General features: G+C 52.7%; 1 long non-coding RNA gene across 1 annotated transcript in view; it reads right to left on the bottom strand.

Moving 5' to 3' along the window:
- Positions 1 to 17,276, bottom strand: part of LOC103890065 (uncharacterized) — a 57,626-nt gene extending 40,350 nt beyond the window's left edge. The window contains exon 1 of the long non-coding RNA XR_654420.1: positions 17,173 to 17,276. This is a non-coding gene — a long non-coding RNA (uncharacterized LOC103890065). The remainder of the gene's footprint in view (positions 1 to 17,172) is intronic.
- Positions 17,277 to 21,747: the final 4,471 nt, after the last annotated feature.

The raw sequence follows: 21,747 nt of genomic DNA, 5'->3' as shown, positions 1-21,747 counted from the left end.
TTTACTCCACATGCCCCTATCATAATGGTAGACCAGATGTCTCACAAGGGGGCCCACTCAGTTTCCTCCATACGGCCCCCTCCAATGGTAGACCAGCCCCCTCCCTCGCAGGGGTGTTTCCTCAGTTCCCTCTAGGTGACCCCCCTCAATGTACACCAGCCTCCTTACACAAAAGTCCACTCAGCTCCTCTCCAGGTGGCCCCACTCCAGTCATAGAACAGCCTCCTCACATAAGGGACCCCTCATTTCCCTCCATGTGGCCTGCTCAATGGTAAACCAGCCGCCTTACATGGGGGACTCCTCGGTTCCCTCTACGTGCCCCCATCCCAGTGGTAGACCAGCCTTTTTACATGGTGTTCCTCTCAGTTTCCTCCACATGCCCCCCTCCAATGGTAAACCAGCCTTCTCACACAGTGCTTCTCTCCATGTGCCCCATCTACAATGGTAGACCAGCCTCCTTACATAGGGATTTTCTCAGTTCTCTCCACATGCCCCCTCAATGAAAGACCAGCCTCTTCACACAGGGATTCCCCAGTTTCTCTTTACGTGCCTCTGCCCCAATGATAAAGCAGCCTTCTCTCACAAGAGTTTCCTCAGTTCCCTCCATGTGCTCCCACCCTGGTGGTAGACCAGCCTCCTCACAGTTGTTTCGACTCAGCCTCCTCTCAAGTTCCCACCCAATGGTAGACCAGTCTCCTCACATTGGATCCTCTCAGTTCCCTACCTTTTTAATGTTAGAACAGCCTCCTCACATGGGGGTCCCCTTGTTCTCACCACATAACTTACTCAATGGTAAACCAGCCTCCTCACACGAGGGACCCCTCAGTTCCCTCCATGTGCCCTCATCCCAGTGGTAGATCAGCCTCCTCACACGGGATCTCCTCAGTTCCCTTCACATGGCCCCCTCAATGATAGACAAGCCTCCTCACACGGGCATCCCTTCAGTTCCCTCCACATGCCCCAACCCAAATGGTAGACCAGCCTCCTCATACAGGGGTCCCCTCAGTTCTCTATATGTGCCTCCACCCAAAGGGTATACATTCCTTCTCACATGGGAATTTCCTCAGTTCCTCTATGTGGCGCCCCAATAGTAGACCACCCTTCTTACACAGAGGTTCGCCCAGTTCTCTCCACATGCACCCATAATAGTAGACCAGTTCCTCACATGAAGGTCCCTCAATTTTTTCCTTGTCCCCCCACCCTAATTGTAGATCAGCCTCCTCAAATGGGGGTCCCCTCCGTTCTTTTCACTTGGCCACCAATGATAGACCAGTATCCTCACACGGAAATCCCCTCATTTCTTTCCACATGGCACCACCAATGGTACACCAGCCTTCTCACATGAAGGTCTCCACAGTTCCCAATGGTAGATCTGCCTCCCCACCAGTGGTTTCCTCTGTTCTCCTCCATGTGCTGCCACCCCAATGAAAGGCCAACCACCTCACACAGGGATCTTAGTTCAATCCACATGCCCCCACCCCAATGGTATGCAAGCCTTCTTACATGGCCATTTCCTCAGTTCTTTCCATGTGCACCTCCCCCACCCCACCCCCACTCCACCCGCCCCGCCAAATTGTAGACCAGCCGCATCACACAGTGGTTTCCTCAGTCCCCTCTATGGAGACCCTTCCAGTGGTAGACCCGCCTCCTCATATGAGGGTCCCCTAAGTTTGCTTTTGGTGATCCCCCAAAAATAGGCCAGTTTTCTCACACGTGCCTTTATTTCTCCCTAAGTTTCCTCCATGTGCCTTTACTTCAATGGTAGAACAGCCTCCTCACACAGGTTTTCACTCAGTTTTCTCCACAAGCCTCTACCAGAGTTGTAGACCAGCCTCCTAACATGGGGGTCCCCTCAGTTGCCTCAACTTGGCCCCCGAGTGGTAGATCAGCCTCCTCACCTGGTAGTTTACTCAGTTCTCTAGACACGGCCTCCTCCATGGTAGAGCAGCCTCCTCACACTGGGGTCCCATCAGTTCCCTCCACATGGCCCTCCCAAATAGTGGACCAGCCTCCTCACATGGGGTCCCCTCACTTCTGTCCACATTCCCTTCTTAATGGTAAACCAGCCTTCTCAAAAGGGGATTCTTTCAGTTCCCTTCTTATGGCCCATCAGTGGTAGACAACCCTCCTCATCCCAACGGTAGACCAGCCTCCTCACACACTGGCCTTCTCAGTTATCTCCATATTGCCCTTAGCCCAATGGTAGATGAGCCGCCTTACATGAGGGCTCTCTCAGTTTCCTCCACATACCCTCACCTTTATGGTAGACCAGCCTCCTCACCTGGGGGTCCCTTCAGTTCTCTCCATATGTACCCAACCAATGATAGATGAGCCCCCTCACATGGGGGTCCTTTCAGTACCTTTAAAGTGCTTGCACCCCAGTGACAGACAAACTACCTTACATGTGGGCCCCCTCAATTTCCTCCACATCCGCCCTGTAGTAGACCAGCTTTCTCACATGTGGGTTCCCTCAGTTCCCCTCTATGTGGCCTTCTCAATGATAGACCAACCTCCTCATATGGGGGTCCCCTCATTTCCCTCCATGTGCCCCCCGAATGGTAGAGAAGCCTCTTCACATGGGTTTCCCCTCAGTTCCCATCCATGGGGACCCCTCGACGGTAGACCAACCTCCTCACACTGGGATCCCCTCAGTTCCCTCCATGTGCTCTCACCCCAATGGTAGAATGACCTACTCACATTTGGGGCTTCTCAATTATTTCCACGTGGCCCCCCACCCTAATGGTAGACCAGCCTTCTCACATAGGTGTACCCTGTTTCCTCCACATGGCCCCACTACAATGGTAGACCACTTGCCTCATCCAGAGGTCCCCTCAGCTCCCTCCATGTGACCTCCCCAATGGTAGACCAGCCTCTTCACACGAGAGTCCCCTCCGTTCCTCTCCACATGCCCCCATGTCAGTGGTAGACCAGCCTCCTCACATGGTTATCCTCAGTTCACTCCACATTGCCCTTTTCATCCCACGTTTCATGCCAATGGTAGACCAGCCTCCTCACCCAAGAATTCTTTCAGTTCTACTCTAAGTCCCCCTATGCCAATGGTTGACTAGCCTTCAAACACATGGGTCTTCTCAATCATCTCCATGTGGCTTTTGCCCCAGTGGTAAACCAACCTCCTAACATGGGGGCTTCCTCAGTTTTCTCCATGTGCTCCCACTATGATGGTAGGCCAGCCTCTTCATACAGGAGTCCTTTCAGTTCAACTCCAAGTCCCCCTACCCCAATGGTAGACCAGCCTTCTCACACGGGGGTTTCCTCTGTTCTCTCCAAGTGCCCCAACTTCAGTGGTAGACCAGCCTGTTTTCATGGACACTCCCTCGGTTCCCTCTATATGTGACCCCACCTTAATGGTAGACCAGTCTCTTCACATGGGGGTCCCCTCAGTTCCCTCCATATAACCCCCACAATAGACCAACCCTCTAACACGGGAGTCCCCTCAGTCCCTTCCACCTGCCCCTGCCCCTATGGTAGACCAGCCTCCTTACATGGGGGTTCTGTTTCCTCCACGTGTCCCCCTAAATGTAGAGCAGCTTCCCCATATGGGGGTTCTCTCGGTTTCCTCCACCTTCCCCACTTTTACGGTAGATCAGCCCCGTAACTTGGGTGTCTCCTCAGTTTCCTCCATGTGCCCCCACCCCAATGCTAAGCCAGCCTCCTCACTCAGTGGTCCTCTCAGTTCCCTGTCGTGTGCCCACCCCAGTGGTAGACCAGCCTCTCACACCAGGGTCCCCTTGGTCTCCTCCATGTGCCCCAATCACAGCTTCTGTGCATGGCGTCTGAGACTGTGCTTTAAGAGTGAAGCAGAAGCCCCAAGGTGTCCTGAGGCACAGCCATCACTTCCCCCACCTTCTAGTGGCCAAAGAAAGTCATGTGTCCAAGGGGAGGGGAAGTAGCCCAGGCTATGGGTGGGAGGGAGGGACACGTCCCACCTTGGAGAGGCATGGGGGCCAGGAAGGGAGGAATTTGTGGGGGCTGTCTTTGCAAACACACTGCCACATTGGCTTATTTATTGTGGATTATCAAGCACATCATCTGACATACACCTGATGATAGGTGCTGGGGGCACGTAGAAGGACAAGACATGCCCCTGCCCTAAAGGAGTTCCCAATTTGTTTGGTGCAAGAAAGGTATAAACTGATGGTGATGAGGCATTTTAATGAGGGCCACATTAGAAGGTTCTTCATACATCTATTCACTCAGTCATCCAACGGCTGTTTCTTGAATGGGCCTCTCATGCCTTGGACAATGGGGGTACTAGTGTCCCCCAGTGGACAAGACAGACATGGCCCCTGCCCTCCTAAGCTCCTGCTCCAGCAAGGGAGACAGGCAGTAAATACACATCAAAAAACCAATATACACAGGGAAAAATAAAACCGGGTAAGAGGACAGAGAGTGACCATGGGGTCTATTTTAGATACGGTGGTCACAGAGGCTATCTGAACTCAAGAACATGAACTTAAGGAAGAGCACCTGCTATGTGCTAAGACCTTTATCTTGCTTAATTCCCAGAGCTGCAACATGAAGCAGGGACCATCATTAGCCCCTTTTCATGGATGGGGAAACTAAGGTTCAAAGGTTCCTGGTCTCCCCTGGAGCAGGGACCTTGGAGTGAAGTTCCGTGTGGAAGAACGCTCCCAGGGGAGAGAATTGCAAGTGCAAAGGCCCTGTGGCAGATGTGTTGGGTGCTCTCAAGGAACAGCGAGAAGGGCAGAGTGGAGGGAATGAGGGGAAGCGCAGTAGGAAATTAGACTGGAAAAGGTCCATTAGGTTGACAGAGGGAAGGGGCCTTTTGGGCTGGGCACAGCATAAGCCAAGGCCTGGAGATGGGGAATGTAGGGTGTGCTCCAGCAGGGAGCCTGGCTCAGTGGGACTGGGGCTTCAGGAACGTTGGAGTTAACAGCCTGGGACACTGGCCTTGGGAAGTCTCTCTGGCCCTGTAGGCAGGAGCACCCAGGACGGTGCCTGAGCAATGGCAGGCCAAGGCCCACCTTGAGTCGGGCTGCCCTCCCTGTAAACCCTGAGCTCCTCCTCACCTGGGCGTCACCCCTGCTGGCAAGCCCCTGTCACTGCAGCCCTGGCTGTATCCTACCCTGATGGCATTCACTGTACCCAGACGCCTCGCCAATCTCAAAGGCCTGGCTCTGACTCTCAGCCCCACTGCTGGCCTACTCAGTGACTGCAAATGACTAATTTTCCTTTGCTGCACCTCAGTTTCCCCACATCTAAAGTGAGCAGGGTCGGGGGCTGTTGGCAGTCCTTCCAGTCATACCTGAACCTCAGCTCACATCACAGAGCTTTGGGAGCAACAGCTGTGTGCTTATAACCTGGAGCAGAGAAGCTGAGGCCTTTGTACAGATAGGGAGACTAAGGGCAGGGAGGGTGCGGTTGGCTGAGGTGAGTCTGTTGATAATATATGAGGAGGGAGCATGCAATGTTGTGTGATGCTTCAGACTCTCAGGCTGTGGGACACCTAGTCCCCACTGTTTGGACAGATGGTGATCTCCCTAGCGGAAGTTAATGGGATTCCCATTGTCTGAGAGCTGGGCCCGCCCGACAGTAACAGGATCCTTGACCCCTCTTGCCACCTGCAGGGCAGCCTCTCTGACACCCGAGCCTCAGGATCCAGGCAAGGGGACATAGGCAGGCTTGCTGGTGGGGAGACGCAAACTCAAGGAGGACAAGCACCTGCTATGTGCTAAGACCTTTATCTCACTTAATCCTCAGAGCTGCAAAATAAAGCAGAAACCATAATTATCCCCTTTTCATGGATGAAGAAACTGAGGCTCAGGGAAATCACAGAGGCAAGAGGAGAAGGCATCCCAGGACTCCAAGGAAAACAGAATCCCAAATGCACAGGGGACCAAATTGCCTTTTGTAGAAATGCCTTTTTATTTATCTTTTTAATGTTTCCCCTTCTCATATGCAGGCCCTTCTCAGATGAGCTAGGTAAAATGACGCCTCCCCAGACAGCCTTCCCACCCTCCTGGCAGAGATAACCACTCCTGTCTCTTGGCTCCCAGGATCTCAGCTCTGAGATCCACCACTTACCAGCTGCCTAACCCAGGAAGTCTCCTAACCTCTCTGGGCCTCAGTTTCCTCATCTATAAAATGGGAATAAAAATAAGACCTTCTTCCTAGGGCTGCTGAGAGACTCACATAAGATAGTAGGTATAAAGCGCCTAGAAGTGTGCCTGAGGGATGATGAACTCATAACTTGCTTTTATTAGGATACTCTAATAACTATTATCATTGCCACTATCATCCTCACAGCCCTCGCCTTCATATGCAGGCCCTTCCCAAAGGGAAACTCTTGGTGTTTGCAACAACTTGGGGATGCAATGTTGTTCCATTTCTCAGATGAGGAAACTGAGTCTCCAAGATGTTTGCTGACTTGGCAGTTGGCAAAGGAGGGAGAGAAAGCCAGAAGGATCTGACTCCAAAGCTCTGCCCCACCCCATCTTTCCAGCCATCCCGTGGCAACCACAGACAAGATGCTAACTGTGCTAACCAGCTCCTTCCATTCAGGAATTTCTGCCTGGACCTAGGGAGAGACCCCTTGCTTCTCTTCCCCTGCAGCCAGGGGTGGAACAGAGGCATCTGAGGTGATGGGGTGTGGGTTCAGAACCCGAGCCAGTCTCCAACTGAGCCATGTCTGCCGCTGAGGGCGATAGCAGCTCTTCCCAACTCTAGATACCAGGGTCAGGTGCAAGTCCAGCAGAAGCACCCAGCAGCCTCACTTACATACCTCCCCTGCTGGGGAGGTCAGTACTGGTCCCAGCTCTGCCCTCTGCCTGCTCCGCGCACCCCAGGACAGCCCTGCAGAGACTGGGGGACAGGAAGCCTGGGCAGACAATGGGGCTGACAGGGAGGGGCAAGGAGGTCACCCAGCCTCCCGAGGAGCTCTGCACCTGCCCCCACCAGCTGAGCCACGGGAGGGATGAGGGGCGGCCGGCAGGCAGTGTAATGGTTGGGGCGTGGCCTTCGGGGACCCAACGCCTGTGTTCAAATTTTTCCAGCTAGTAACTGCTGCCCTTGGGCATCGTCCTCTGCCTCAGTTTCCTCATCCATAAAATGGAGCCAAAATGGAGCCAACGTGGAAAGGGCTTCTGTGTCTGTCACAGAGTGAGTGTCCAATATACAAATGTGAGTTGTTGTTTGCATTGTCCCATATTTCTGGATTGAATGAATGGTGCACCCAGGCAGTGGCTGGCATGGGGTGGGATAGAGCAGGACCTAGGCAAGCCCCTCTGGAGCACACTGGGGAGCCCCAGTTCCCCTGGATGGGGCAGGAATTCCCATCCCAAGCCCTGCGATGAGCTCACCCACTCAGCCTGCACCAATAATACATGATCAGCCCATAAATGCCCAGGGGATGCTGGGGCTAGGCCAGTATTTGAATATGAAAGGGTGAGAAACCAAGCAGCATTCTGGGGTCTGGGGGCGGGGTGGGAGTGCGGCTGTGCACAGTCAGCCTGGGTGCAGGCAACACAGCATGCACGCCTTGCACACAGACACATAAAAACACACACATACACGCAAAGACACATACACACAGTAATGCAAATACATACAAAGGCAAATACAAACTCACAAGCACACACAAACACACACATACACACACAAAGGCATACATGCATGTGACAGGCACACACACAAATACAACTCCCTTTCGCCCTCGCAGCTGCACAGAAACAGCAGTAAGACCAGAGTAATGGACATGCATCGAGCACACCGCCTGAATGGCACTCCAGCCACAGCCTCAGATGTTCAAGAAATTTTTAATAAAGATTTCTTTTTTTTCTTTTTTGTGAGACAGAGTCTCGTTCTGTCACCCAGGCTGGAGTGCAGTGGTGCGATCTCGGCTCACTGCAATCTCCACCTCCCATGTTCAAGTGATTCTCGTGCCTCTGCCTCCCAAGTAACTGGGATTACAGGCATGTGCCACCACACCCGACTAAATTTTTTTTGTATTTTAGTAGAGACAGGGTTTCACCATGTTGGCCAGGTGGGTCTCGAACTCCTGACCTCAAGTGGTCCTCCTGCCTCCACCTCCCAAAGTACTGGGATTACAGGCATGAGCCACCGTGCCCAGCAAAAGATTTCTTTTATATCTCAAATTCATTTCTTGGGTCCTACTCTCATAGAAATTTAATCTTGGCCAGTCTGGTATGCCCACCTTTCCCCCAGAGCACCTGAGGTGGGAGCCATTCAACCTGGCCTGGTCTGCTGAGGACCACAGGCCACTAGGCCGTCAGCCCTGCAACTCTCCTGCATGTGCCTACAGCTCCCGTGTGCCCCTTCAGGTCCCTCTGATTCTCCAGTGCCCCACCCAGGGAAGCTCTCCACCAGCCACCACTCCCATGGAGTGGCAGAGCAAGACCTGCCTGCTATCAGAGCCCACAGCCCACCTGAGCACGCAGAGCCCAGCCAGCTTCCCCCAAGCCTCCTTCCTCGTCTCCACCACCCCCAAGTCTGGGAAACCTCCCTGTGAGCTGGAGCAGGCAGGGAGGAGACTGGGGAGACTCGGACTCCAGGCTCACCACAGCCTATGGCAGAAGAGCACAGTGGTGAAGAATCCAAGCCCCCAAAAGTCACGACCCTCTGACATCACTAGCTGTGTGCCCCTGGGCAACACACATAACCTCTCTGTGCCTCAGTTCTCTCATCTGTGAAATGGAAATAATGAGAGCACCTGCCTCATGGACTGGCCTTAAGATTCCAGGAGACCACGTGTGCACAGCAATGGAAACAGTGCACAGCAATGGGAACAGTGCTCGGCACATGGTGAACTCTCACTACCTTTTTAAAGACCTCCTCTAGGATTTTCCATTCCCATTGGGTCTAGGCTTTCGAAACCAAAAGCTGAGAAGAAGCTGGTTCACTGAATTGATGGAGAAAAGGAAAACGCAAAAAGGAGCCAAGGGGTAGCACAAGCTATTTGGGGAAAAAGAACTATTCATTAATATTTCAAAATAGAAGCCCTCCAACTCTTCTACTGTAGCCAACAGCATGCTAAGTTCTCTGTAAGCCTCAGCTTCTTTAAGCCTCCTAGAAGATTCATGGGGTCAGTACTGTCCATCACTACCTCCGCTTTGGAGACGAGGAAACCGAGGCCCAGATGGGTGGCACACATGACCCCAGGACCAGGGTCAGAATTGGGAATTAGACACAGCCCTGAAGTCACTTGCCCAGGGCCACAAAGCCAGAACTTTGGCTGAGCCTGGCCTGGAGCCCAGTCCAGAGCTGGGACACTGGACCACCAGCATCATAGCACATAGGTATCTGGGGGCATCGGAGGAAATCCTGGCCAATGGGAGGTGAGCCAAAGAGGCGCATGCCACTTCCAGGTGCACCAGTAAAAAAAACTGTGCCTTCCCCATGTCCTCTTCTTTCCCAGCGGGCTGAGGGGAGGCGAGCACAGGAGCAGCCACCTTGAACTCAGAGACAGAGGTCTTGATACCACAGTCCCCTCCTAGCCCTGAAACACCTTACTAGACCATAAAGTGAAAGAAATAAACAACCTGTTCTCAACCTTGCCGTGTCTCCTACCTGACCCTTTTGGTTAAGCCACTGTGTTTGGGGGTCTCCTCATCACAGCAACTAAGCTATATCCTATGTGATACCAAGAAGGAGGCACAGGGGCCCCAGTGGACCATAAGCTTTAGAAGTCCAGGAAGGGTTGAGCCTCTGTTTCCATCCCTAGCTCAGGAACAGGCATGGAGAAGGGGTCTAGAGACAGTGATGGAAGGAGTAGGAAGAATGAGAAAGCAGATCTCTCCTGGGCCCCAGACCAGCATATCCAAATGCCTGTCTCCCTCTCCCCTTGAAGCAAGGTGAATCTTGTGTGTTCCAGACTGAACTGCAGGTTTGTTCATGCTTTGGTCTTCCCCGTCACAGTAAATGGCACCCCTGGCCACTTAGAGGTCCAGGCCGGAATCCTAGGGGGTCACCTTTGTCTCCCTCATCCCCTCTCATCCTCCTCAAGTTATCACCAAGTCTTGATTTTACTTCTTAAATTTCTTCCAACCCATGGCTTCCCACTAGTTCCACCACCGTGTGTCCCAGCCTCAGCCATCGTTGGTCTCCCTGCCTTCACCCTCACCCGCTACAGTCTCTTGTGCACTCAGCACAAGAGAGTGACCTTTTTAAAACATCATCAGAGAATGTCCCTCCCTGCCCTCAACCTCCCGTGGCTCCCAATTCACTTGGAGGGAACCCTGCCTGGTCTGGCTATGTTACCGCTGACCATGCATCTCCCTCACTGGATGTGCTTCTTCCACCAGGCCCGCACTTGGTCCTCAAACACAGGCAGTGCGCTCCCTCAGCGTTGCAGCCTTAGCCCAGCCAGGCCTTCCCCCAGGACCACTCTCGTCTCCACTCTGCTCATCTGACTTCTCCCTGCAGGATGGTACTAAGGGTGGCTTGGACCCACCCAGCTCTCTCATGCCATTCTTACTTGCAGTTTTAAGAATGGCTGTAGAATGTGCTGGGGATGCAACATCCGGGGATAAGAAGGACCTGGCCAGAACACCTTGGGCTCTGTTCCTGTCCCTCCTAGAGCAGGATGTCCTACAGAGATTTAGCTCAGCAAGTTGCATTGTCCCGGGGATATGAAACCCAGGGCCAACTGCTTTCCAGAGTCCTTCAGCTGCAGTGCAAGTGGGGCACATGCAGACAAGACTCCATCCACCCTGGGCAGCTTTCCCAAGCCTGGGGGACCAGCTGGCCATGAATCCTAGGCTCTGCTGTCCCTTGCTACCTATCTCTAATTAACAAGTCTGGTTTGTGTAACTTGCCGTAGGTGAGTGTTGTCTCACTGGACTTATGCAAGTGATAAATTAACACAACTCAAAGTGCAGTGGGTGAGGTGTTTAGAGTCCTCCCCTGGGATTGACATGGTGCACAGTGACCCTGCTTCACACTCCCCAACCTCCCTGCTTGAGCTAGTGTCGCCTGCACCAGAAGACTGCCTGGCCCTGCTCTGCACCTCTCTCCCCGACCTACAGCAAGTCTCCGGTTACTGTCTCTCTCTGCAGCATTTCACTATCTTCATAGCCCTCCCCACACCTCCAGAGGTTGTAACTTCTTGTGTGTGTGTGTGTGTGTGTGTACATGCGCACGCGTGCGTGTGTGTGCATGTGTGTGTGCGTGTGTGTGTGTGTGTGACATCTGGTCTCCTCCCAAGACTGTCTGCTCCAGGAGGGCAGAATCATGGTCAATTTGGCTCAGTGGTGTGTCTCCAACACACGGCCCTGGGCCTGACACATTGTAGGGGCTCTGTATATGTTTGAGGATGAAAAACAGAAATATTGGCCCCTCCAAAAATCATGTTGAAATTAATCCCCAATATGGCAGTATTGAGAGATGGGACCTTTAAGAGGTGATTGGGCCTTGAGAGCTCTGTCCTTATGAGTAGATGAATCCACTCATGGATTAATGAGTTAATGGCTTAATGGGTTATCATGGGGGTGGGACAAGTGGCTTTCTAAGAAGAGAGACCTGAGCTGGCACACTCAGCCTCCTCACCATATGATGCCTTGCACCACTCTGGGACTCTGCAGAGAGCCCCACAGCAAGAAGGCCCTCACTAGATGCAGCCCCTTGACCTTGGACTTCTCAGCCTCAAGAACTGTAGGAAATAAATTCTTTTTCTTTATAAATTGACCAGTTTCAGATATTCTGTTATAAGCAACAGAAAATGGACAAAGACAACCCTGTTTCCATGCTTTGCCAAATAGGGTTTTGGCCTTCCCTGGAGGTTGGCAGGCCAGGGCTGGGGCAGCTGCTTGCGGCTGTCATCTAGAACACAGGCTCTTTCCAGCTCCTGGTCCTCCATCCTTAGTATGTGGCTTTCATCCTCATGCAGGCAGCGAGAAGATGGGAGGGTACAGAGGGAAAGGCCTGTGCCAGACTTTTTAGGAAACAATAGCCTTTTAGGAACCCACCAAGCAGAGTGTCACATCCCTCTAGACAGAACTGGGTCTGGTGGCCACCTGTAGCCAGCAGGGCATCTGGGGAAGGAGCTTCAAGGACACATCATTCCTCTGAACTAAACTGGTGTCTGTTAGGAAGAAGGAAGGAGGAGAACGGATGCAGGGTAGATCAGCAGCAACAACAGCTGCCACAACTGCCCAAACCTTTCTCTCTGCCCAAGCCAGAGCCATTTCTGGCTGATTGTAACTAAGATCCACATGGGGAGAACCGGATCCACCTGAGGGTACTGGGAATCTTCCCTGAGGAAGTGACATTTGAGCTAAGATCTGAAGGATACTAGGGGTGACCCTGACAACACAGTGCAAGAGGAGAATTCCAGGCAGAAGGAACAGAAGGGAAATGCTGAGCGAGAAGACAGCATGGGATATTTGAAGGAGAGAAAGTAAGCCAGCATAATCAGAGAACAGACAACAAGAGGGAGAGGGCAAGGAGAAAGGGCTGGAAAGATAGGAGAGGGCTGGCACTGGGCCCTGTGGGCTGCAGTAAGGGTTTGTGACTGCTCTATGAGCAGCAGGACCAGCCACAAGTTTTCCACAGAAGATTAACATGACTTTTAAAGATCATCCAGGCTTGGAGGGGGCCAAGAGAAGTGTGTATGAGTCAAAATAAATTAATCCTGTAACAAAGAGCCCCCAGATCACAGTGGATTGAAACTCCAAAGGTTTATTTCTCATTCATGTCACATCCAATGTAGGGTGGCCCAGGAGCTCAGCTCCACACAGTCATTCAGGGATCTAGGCTCCTCCCATTTTGTGCACCTCCATCTTTGACATGTGGCCACCAAGTTTACCTTGGCATCCTCCAGCTGGCGAATGAAAACAGAGAACATGGGGAGGAGGATGCAGGGTTTTGGAGGCCAGGCCTGGAGGTGGTGTGTGTCCCTTCTGCCCACATTGCTTTGGCCATAATTCAATCACATGACCCCTGCTAACTGCTAGGAGCAGGGAATGTGGCCTCATGCAGTACCCAGGAGGAAAGGAGGTGACATGGATATTGCTCTCCACTAGCAGTCTCTGCCACAGTCCACCCCTTGCCACCACATACCCATGAGGCCCTCCTTCCCACACATAGATAAAGCTCATCCTCTCCCCAAGGGATACAACCCAAAACTCATCCAGCCACTGCATGGTCTGGTGGCCTGTGGACTATAGAGAAAATGTGCTCATCATCCCCTTACACTCACATGTGCACACACACACACATACACATACACACACACACACACACACACACAATGTGATGGTGAGGCAGGCATAAGATAACCTCAGTAAAAACTCCCATTCCGAAGAGAAAGGAATGGCAACCACTCAACAGCAAGCAGTCCATTGTGCAGGGTCCATTGCACAGGGGCAGGGACTGAGAGATTTCTCTACCCCGGCGGCCAAGGGGTGTCCTCTGACTAGATTCTGGCTCTGCTCTCTTAGAAAACCCCTTGTCAGAACATCACACACCAGGGACTGTTGTGGGGTGGGGGGAGGGGGGAGGGATAGCATTAGGAGATATACTTAATGCTAAATGACGAGTTAATGGGTGTAGCACACCAACATGGCACATGTATACATATGTAACAAACCTGCACGTTGTGCACATGTACCCTAAAACTTAACGTATAGTAATAATAATAATAATAATAAAGAAAACCCCTTGTCCAGCTGGGCACAGTGGCTCATACCTGTAATCCCAGCACTTTGGGAGGCGGAGGCAGGCGGGTCATTTGCAGCCAGGAGTTCGAGACCAGCCTGGCCAATACATGGTGAAACCCCGTCTCTACTAAAAATACAAAAATTAGCTGGGGTTGGTGGTGTGCACCTGTAATCCCAGCTACTTGGGAGGCTGAGGCAAGAGAATCACTTGAACCCAGGAGGCGGAAGTCGCAGTGAACCGAGATCAAGCCACTGCACTCCAGCCTGAGTGACAAGGGGAGACTCTATCTCAAAAAAAGTAATAAAATAAAATAAAATTTTCTCCATTCCCCCCGACCCGAGTTCACCCTTTATGAGCTCTTCCTTGTTAATTTTCCTCCGCGGCCGCCTCTGATGTGGGAGTGCAGTGGAGTTCCCTCCTCAGATGCCACAGAATTTTCGGAACCTACTTCCTGCTTGTGGATAGTAGGGGACCCTAAGGGTATTTTAAGTTTCAGTCAAAGACTTCTTAGTCCAGGATCATTGTGTCCTTAATGCAATTCACTCCATAGCTAACTTTCTGATCTATTCGCCTCCTGTCAGTCCTATGTGCCAGTCAATGATCATACCCATGGTTCTTTCCTAGGCTTAATTGTCCAGCCCCATTTATTTTTTCCCTGCTTCCTTGCCTCCCTGCCTTTTCCTCCCAACATAATAATGACAATCTCGAGGCTATGTAATTGAGTGGAAATGTCACATCCTTCTTCTAATCTTCACTGCAGTCTGAAGTGTCTCTCACTCTTATTTCCTACTGTTTCAGTTCCAGATGTGCTTAATTTTCCAACCCTGAAAAGCCCGTCTTTCTGTTCCCTTTTGTTTCTGCCTCAAACCAGCTGTGACTCTCCTGAGCTCATCTCTTTCCTGTAAGACCTTGCCAAATGCAGCCCATGGTAGCCAAGACACACTAATCTGTTAATTCCTTCCAACCATTTCCTCTGGAGCTAGAGGCTCAATGTTGGTATGCTCTGTCTTCCCAGCTATCACAGGCAACCGTTCTCCCAAATACTTCGCCACTTCATAACATGGACTGCCATATTTCACAGCCTCTAATATCAATTTCCACACTGTCACTCCACAGCCAATGCCACACTTTACAGGTTCTTCTGGTAATGCCCATTTCAGATTACCAATTTTTGTACTGGTTGGAGAAAGCTAACAGCCCCAAATCTCAGCAGCTCATCACCATGAAGGTCTATTTCTCGCTCTTGTTGTAGTTCAAGGAGGCTTGGCCAAGGGGCTCAGCTTCACGCAGTCACTTCAGGACTGAGGTTCCTTCCATGTTGTGCACCAGTGTCTTCACTGTGCAGCTTGGAGGCCACCCTGGCATCTTCCAGCCCGTGAGTGGAGACAGACTGTCTGCAGGAGGAGGTCGCCTTTTCTGGGCCAGACCTCAAAATGGCAGGCATCACTTCCATCCACAGCCCGGGGGCCAGAACTCAGTCCCTTACTGCAGGTCAGCCTGAGGGATGTGCTTATCCGTGTGCCCAGGAAGAATGGCAGCACCCCAGATTTCAGATCTGGGGTCTAGCTGGTGCCCACAGGGGCCTCAGTTCGTGCTCCTTTGCCTGGATGCCTCCATTCTGCCTAGAGCACGCCTTCACAGCCTCCAGGGTTCTGATCCATGGGTGACACTTCCCTCCCCCAGGCAGGAGGGGAGGAGAACAGGTGCAGGGTAGATCAGCAGCAGCAGCTGCCACAACCGCCCAAACCTTTCTCTCTGCCCAAACCAGAGCCACTTTTGGGTGATTGTAACTAAGATCCACAATTGATATGGGGGGACCCTAACCACCCCATATCTACCCCAGGCAGAAATGGCAAGTCCCTGCTCTGTGCCTGCCCTGTAGTCTATACAGGCCTCTTCCCAGCACTCCTCGATGAGGACGGCAATGGTCCCCTTAACTGACATCCAGAGCTCAGGATACAATAACAACATCTGACTCAGATCCACGTGCCCAGCGTGGCACAGCACGAAGCCTGGCATGGAAGAGACACCCATTAGTGTCTGTGAAAAACCAAATGTCAGCCAGGACATTGGCTCCAAGTGACAGGTGGCTTCCATTAGTTATACTTCCTGCCAGCTTGGAAAATGTATCTGACATCTCTTGTCTCCCACCTCACATGTGCTGGGCCATGCCTGCCCTCCAGCTGTGGCTGCAACAACCAGTTCTGCATAGGATCAACCCAGAGTGCCTCACATCCCAGCCCTGATGATCTCTCATGGGCCTGCTGAAGCTACCACATGGGACAGGGTACTTTCCCCCAGAGCCATGCTGACACATGGGCAAACCAGAAGTGCGGGGAGGGAAGGGACGCTCCACTCCACAAGGACTTAACCTCCTCCCTGGGAGGACAATCCTGAGGCACCCGACACACTCCACAGAGGGCCCCCAGCAGGCTTGAGCCCTCATTGCCCACAGCAGTGACTGGCCCAGTAATGCCCCCTTGGACTGGCCTTGGGGGCTTCCGTCTCACTCCTCTCAATCCTCCTTGTCCTTGGGATTGCACCTCAAAATAAACTGCCAAGTCCTAAACCCTTGCTTGCCTCAGACTCTGTGTTTAGCTGGGAGCCCAGGCTAAAAAACACATTTTTCAAGCTGACAAGAAGTGTAACCAACAGAAGCCACCTGCTGCTCAGAGCCAGTGTCCTGACCGACATTCGGTTTTTGACTGACATCAATCAGTGCCTCTTCCGTGCCAGGCTCCGTGCTGTGACAGGCTGGGCACATGGAGATGAGTCAGATGTTGTTCTTGCACCCTGAGCAAGACTGGTTACTTTCGCTAGACTGGAGGGCCCCTAAGCCCCCAGAAAACTGGCCTGTTCAAAGAAGACCTGACACTTGAGTGTGCTGCTCCTGGAAAGACAGCTGCCTCCCCTGGTACCCCCGACCCAGTCCAACCCAGCTGGCGTCAGCCTAGTTGACTTCCAACGTCCTTTTCATCCTGAAACTCCCTGCCATGGGGACTGTGGCATGTGTCCATCACACAGGAGGAGAGGACCAAATCCTCAGCTTGTCAGGCAAGGCTCCCAGAACCAAGCTCTCCCCCACCCACCCTCTTACATCTTCCTTCCCTCCTCAGTGTTCCCACCAACACCCACATGACAATTTCCACTGCTTTGGGTGCATTGTGTCACCCTCCAAAATCCACATACTGAGGTCCTAACCCCCAGTATCTCAGAATGGAAACTATATCTCAAACAGGCCTTAAAGAGGTAATTATGGTGAAATGAGGTCCTTAGGATGGGCCCTAATCCAAGTTGATTGGTGTTCTTATAAGAAGAGGAGATTAGAACACAGATGCCCAGAGGAAAGACCATGTGAGGACCCAGGGAGAAGATGGTATCTACAAGCAAGGAGAGAAGCTGCAGGAGAAAGCAACCCTTTCTCTTGTTTAAGGTCCCCTGTTGGTGGTTCTTTGTGATAGTGAATACATCCCCTCCACACCTCCGTCCTCACCCTTCTCCCCCCGCTCAGCTCACCAGGTCCTGTGCCTCTCGGGGCCTTCACACACTGCCACTTTCAGGAGCCCATGTCTTGCTGGAGCCCTTCCCTGGCCATGAAGCAAGTGACTTCCCTTCTTCATCTGTGAAATAGGACAACCACGTCTCACTCACGGGAGAACGCACCATAACATACATAAAGCACCTCGTGGTGCTCACAAAAGTTGAGGATTTTCATCTCAACAGCTCTGCTTAGAGAACATTCTGGCTGACTGAGCTAGAATCTGCTCCCCACCCCATTGAGCCCTGTGTCTGCCTGCGTGCCCTGTCCTGGGGCAGCCTGCAGAAGCCAGGGCTTAGCCACAGACCCCCTACCCCCAACAAAGCTCAGCAGCCCCAGACTCTCTCTTCTGACAACAAACAGCACAATTTTGAGACCTTTTATCCTGTCAAGTCAGGCCCTAGAGACAACACATTCACTGTGTCAGCTGGCCCATTTTGGGAGAATCCAGAAAAATTACTGAATATGCAAAGAGAATGCAAATGAGCTGCTTCTGAGCCCAAAGTGCTCCCTTTGGCATTCTTTAAGGGCCTGCTTTAGCGAGTAGATATAAATGCCTGTAAGTGGCACAGAGCAGCTGTTGGCATGGAAACGGGGCTTCCATGGTGCTTAAGGAGACTTCAAATCAGCCCTGGAACCAACTATGCTAAACATCCTCTCCCCCTGCGATCTTGTTCACACTCAAAGTTCCCACTTCAGCTGGAGAGAAGGTGAGCGTGGCTTCAGATGGTGAGTGCTGAGTCGAGATTCAAGAGATTTGCCCCTAAACGGACACAAGCTTTAAAGTCACAAAGACCTAAGTTTAAACCTTGGCTCCCAAAATGCCCAGCGGTGAGACTGTGGGTGGATTGCCAGATGCCTCTGAGTCTTCGTTCCTCACTGTAAAATGGCTAAGTTGTGGGCGAGCTGTCCTGAGGATGCAACCAGTTAGAGGGGTCCTTACAACCCCACCCAGCCCTGGGCAAAGGCTGCCAGGGGCTCTCATGCGCCCAGAGCAAGGCCCAGGACACGTGAACACTCAACATTCCGTCCTCCCTCTGTCCTCCCTCCACACCAGGAGGAAGGAAGAAACTTCTCTCAAATTGATCCATACATCTTGTGGGCTATTTTTATTTGTGTTCCGGGTGAAATAAAACAAGTTAAAGCACAGCATGAAATCTGAGGATTCCACCTTAAGGGGAAAAAAATCAACCTTTGCAATAACAAATAGTTGGAGCTGGTGCACTACTTGGGTGAAATTGTTACCCCTCGAGACAAGTCTAAACTCTTCAGCGTTATGAAAAGTCTGAGGGTTGCTTTGCCACCGAAAATTTATGGCCCCCAAATCATTTCTAAAAGACAGCACACATTCCCAACTGAGGGTTTCCTTCTGGTACAACCAGCTCCCGTCTCTGGGCGAGCTGGGGAGGCCCTTGGCTGCCACATTTGGGGACACGAGGCAGTTGGTGCATTTCTGTCTGAGGTGTCTGCTCTGTGGGGCCCCACACAAAACACAGCACATAGTAAATGCTCAACAAATATTCTGTCTTTGTGTATTTCTGCCTAGTGGCAGCACCAAAAGATGGATTGGGAGGGTTCCCTCTCCCTAGAATGCCCTTGCCACCCCTCTCCCTACCAGACACACAAATAGAACCTCAGCTCTGGCTGCACGCTCACCACTCACCAGCAGGGATTGAAGGCAGTTGTCCCCATACCCCTCCTCTAAGGAACACATTCACCCTTGAAGATGAACAACCAGAACTTGCCTACACTGAAGGAAACTTCTAGACAAGTGGTTCATCCCTGAGTTTTATGGATGTGGAAACCAAGGCTCCAGGGGTACAAAGGAATCTGCCAGGGCCACATGGAGGTGCAGCTGAGACCCAAAGTCCTGGCTGACTCACCTGGGCAGGGACAGCTTCACATCCAGGGTGTGCAGGTTTAAAGACCCAGACCCGCCCTCCCCTGGCACTGGTCTGTCCATGGGCCCCGGAACCTCTGAGGAGAGGCGTTAGGTGACTGCGTACTTTTGCATCTCTGTTTACTTTGGAGAGCGGAGGTGCCCCCAGCTCAAGAGCCTCCATGGGCCCTGTCCCCACCGTGTGGTCGGAGGGCATTGGTGGCTTCCTCTGCCCTCTGCCAGCCACCCTGCCGCCCCTGCGCCCCCTCCAGATGAGCTGCGGTCTGACTAGCTCCTCTTTGTCCCCCTTCAGGCAGGGTCATTCTCACACTGTCACCCTTTCCTGGCCTCCCAGCAGCCCTCTCAGTGCCCAGCCTCCCTCCTCAATGGCATCTTTTTGGGTCTCTAATTTCCCAGGGTTCTACTTGCTGGTCCCTCTGGCTTCACAGCCTGAGCTGCTCCCCTTAGCCCACTGCCTCCATCTGATGCCATGCAGGAGGGCAGGGCAGAGCTCTCCTCCCTCTGTCCCCACCGAGCTCAGCAGCAGTCAGCCATGATGCCTCCTGAGCACAGACGAAATGCCAAGAGCCTGTGCTGAGCCCGCTCCAGGCATCACATACTTTAGTCCACTCCAAGGCTCAGAGAAGCTAAGTGACTTGCCCAAGGTCACACATCAGGTAAGAAACAGAGCAGGGAGTCCAAGAAGGTCAGTTCAGACGAGCTGGGAGTTACAAACAGAGGCAGCTTAGGGGCCAGGCGGAGCACATTAATGAGGGCCCTGGCTCAAAAGGGGTGTGGCGGGGGAGGACACGTCCTCCTCCTTAGTGGGGCACAGCCCCCAGCTCCAGCCGGAGGTTAGCAGCTTGGGATCACCAGTACAACCAAAGTTTCTAATTATTCAAGAGAAGGTGGAAACCCAAATTTGTATGGGAAACCTCCTACATTTGAACGTCAACACCTGCCGTGATATTTTATGTAACACAGGACGGGGAAAATACATCTGCAGGCCTGACCCAAGCACCACGGCTGCCAGTATGGGGCTTGGCGTTCTTTCCAAATAACGGTTTCAGAGCACGAGTGTACAGCCCCTTTTTACAGACAAGGAAACTGAGGCCCAGAGATGGGGAAGGTGGCTGTGGTTACATGGAGCTCAGTGGCAAAGCCCAGCCAGCCCGTCCTTCAGCAAAAGGGATGAAAAACAGCAAACAAATGCTGCCCGGCTCCCATCTCTGTGTGCACAGGACCTGGGGCCGTTTCGGGCAGAGACTAGCAACGGGGCTAGAGGCCTCTCTGTGTGGTTAGGAGGCGGGCCTAATGTCTCTGGGCCTCAATTAACCCACCTGCAAAATAAGGAAAGAAAAAATTATGAACTCTTCCCTTCATTTCTGACTTTGTGAAGATGATAAAGGAATCATGGGTAGAAGAAATACGTAAGTAAACCTAAAATCAGGAGAAGTGACAGGTCTTTCCATGTCCTGATCAGAGCTTCCTAGACTAAGAAATTAGAACAGGTTTCCGGGTGTCACAGCCCTTGGCATTTAAAACAGGCCACGGAGGTAAATCTCGTCCTCCTCTCAGGGGCTGGGAGCTAGGACCACGTTTTACAAATGAGAAGATGGAGGCTGGGCAAGGCTTGGTGTGTGTCCATAGACCCAGGACCCGAGGCCTCTCCCGGGGACCAGGTGATGGACCCCTGGGCTCAGCAGGCTGTCACCCCAGTGTGGCTGCACTCACTGTTCCCTTTGAAGTTCAAAGAATGGGCCTCACCCCTCCAAAGCAGGCAGTAAATCAGGCAGGAGAAAGGAAACTGTCCATCCCGGCTGAGTTATGGCAGCCACGGCGAGACAGCCCCCACCCTCCGGGACCGCCGGCCCCATCCTTACCTGCCCCCGCCCGCCCTCTCCTGCCCCCTCTGCCCTGGCCCATCTCCTCTACCCCCACCTCTGGCTCCCAGGGTGTCTGGCTGGAGGTTTCTGCAGGACTCTCCCTCCAACCCCATCTACCTCTAATGCAGTCTGGAGGCCCCTCCACACCTTCTCTATCAAAGAGTGGTTTGGCCAGTGCTTGCATACCTCCTGTGATGGGAAGCTCTCTCATGCCCAGCCAGCTTTGACCTGGACAAAGCTCTCCCTTCCTTGGGTTTGGAGTGGCTCCCTGGTGCTCTCCCATCTCACTCCTATGGGCCGGCCCTACACTCTCGGTCACAGGCCCCTCTCCTCCCCCAGCCCAATATAGCCCTGCAGAGACGGGGGGACAAACACTGCAGTCACTTCAGGTGGCTCTCGGTGTCCTAGGCTACCCAGGGAGGCAGACAGCACCCTGCCACAGGGGGCCTGAGGGTTCTGTTGGAAACTCCAGAGTGAGGGTGTGTGTGACTGATTTGCACTTGGAATTGTGTGAACTCGTGGGTGAAATGCATGGGTCGGGGCAGTGGGGTGTGCACCTGAGGGAGCTCAGCCAGTGTGAGGCTGTGTCTGACCCCAGCCTCTAAGGATGCGGCCACGAGGCAGTGCATCAGTGAGTGTGCATGCACATGAGCGTGACTGTGCAGTGTGTGCACAGGGGGCCGGTGGGGCAACAGGGGGATCCCAGGGTGCGGCACGGTGAGGAAGCATGAGTGTTGGAGGCTATGAGCCTCCAAGCATGTGTGAGAACACGGGACTGTGTAAGAGTG

The sequence above is a fragment of the Pongo abelii genome, chromosome 2, assembly GCF_028885655.2.
Source record: "Pongo abelii isolate AG06213 chromosome 2, NHGRI_mPonAbe1-v2.0_pri, whole genome shotgun sequence".
Taxonomy (NCBI): domain Eukaryota; kingdom Metazoa; phylum Chordata; class Mammalia; order Primates; family Hominidae; genus Pongo; species Pongo abelii.
Note: the sequence above shows the minus strand (reverse complement) of the source record. Positions and strands in the feature narration are given on the sequence as shown.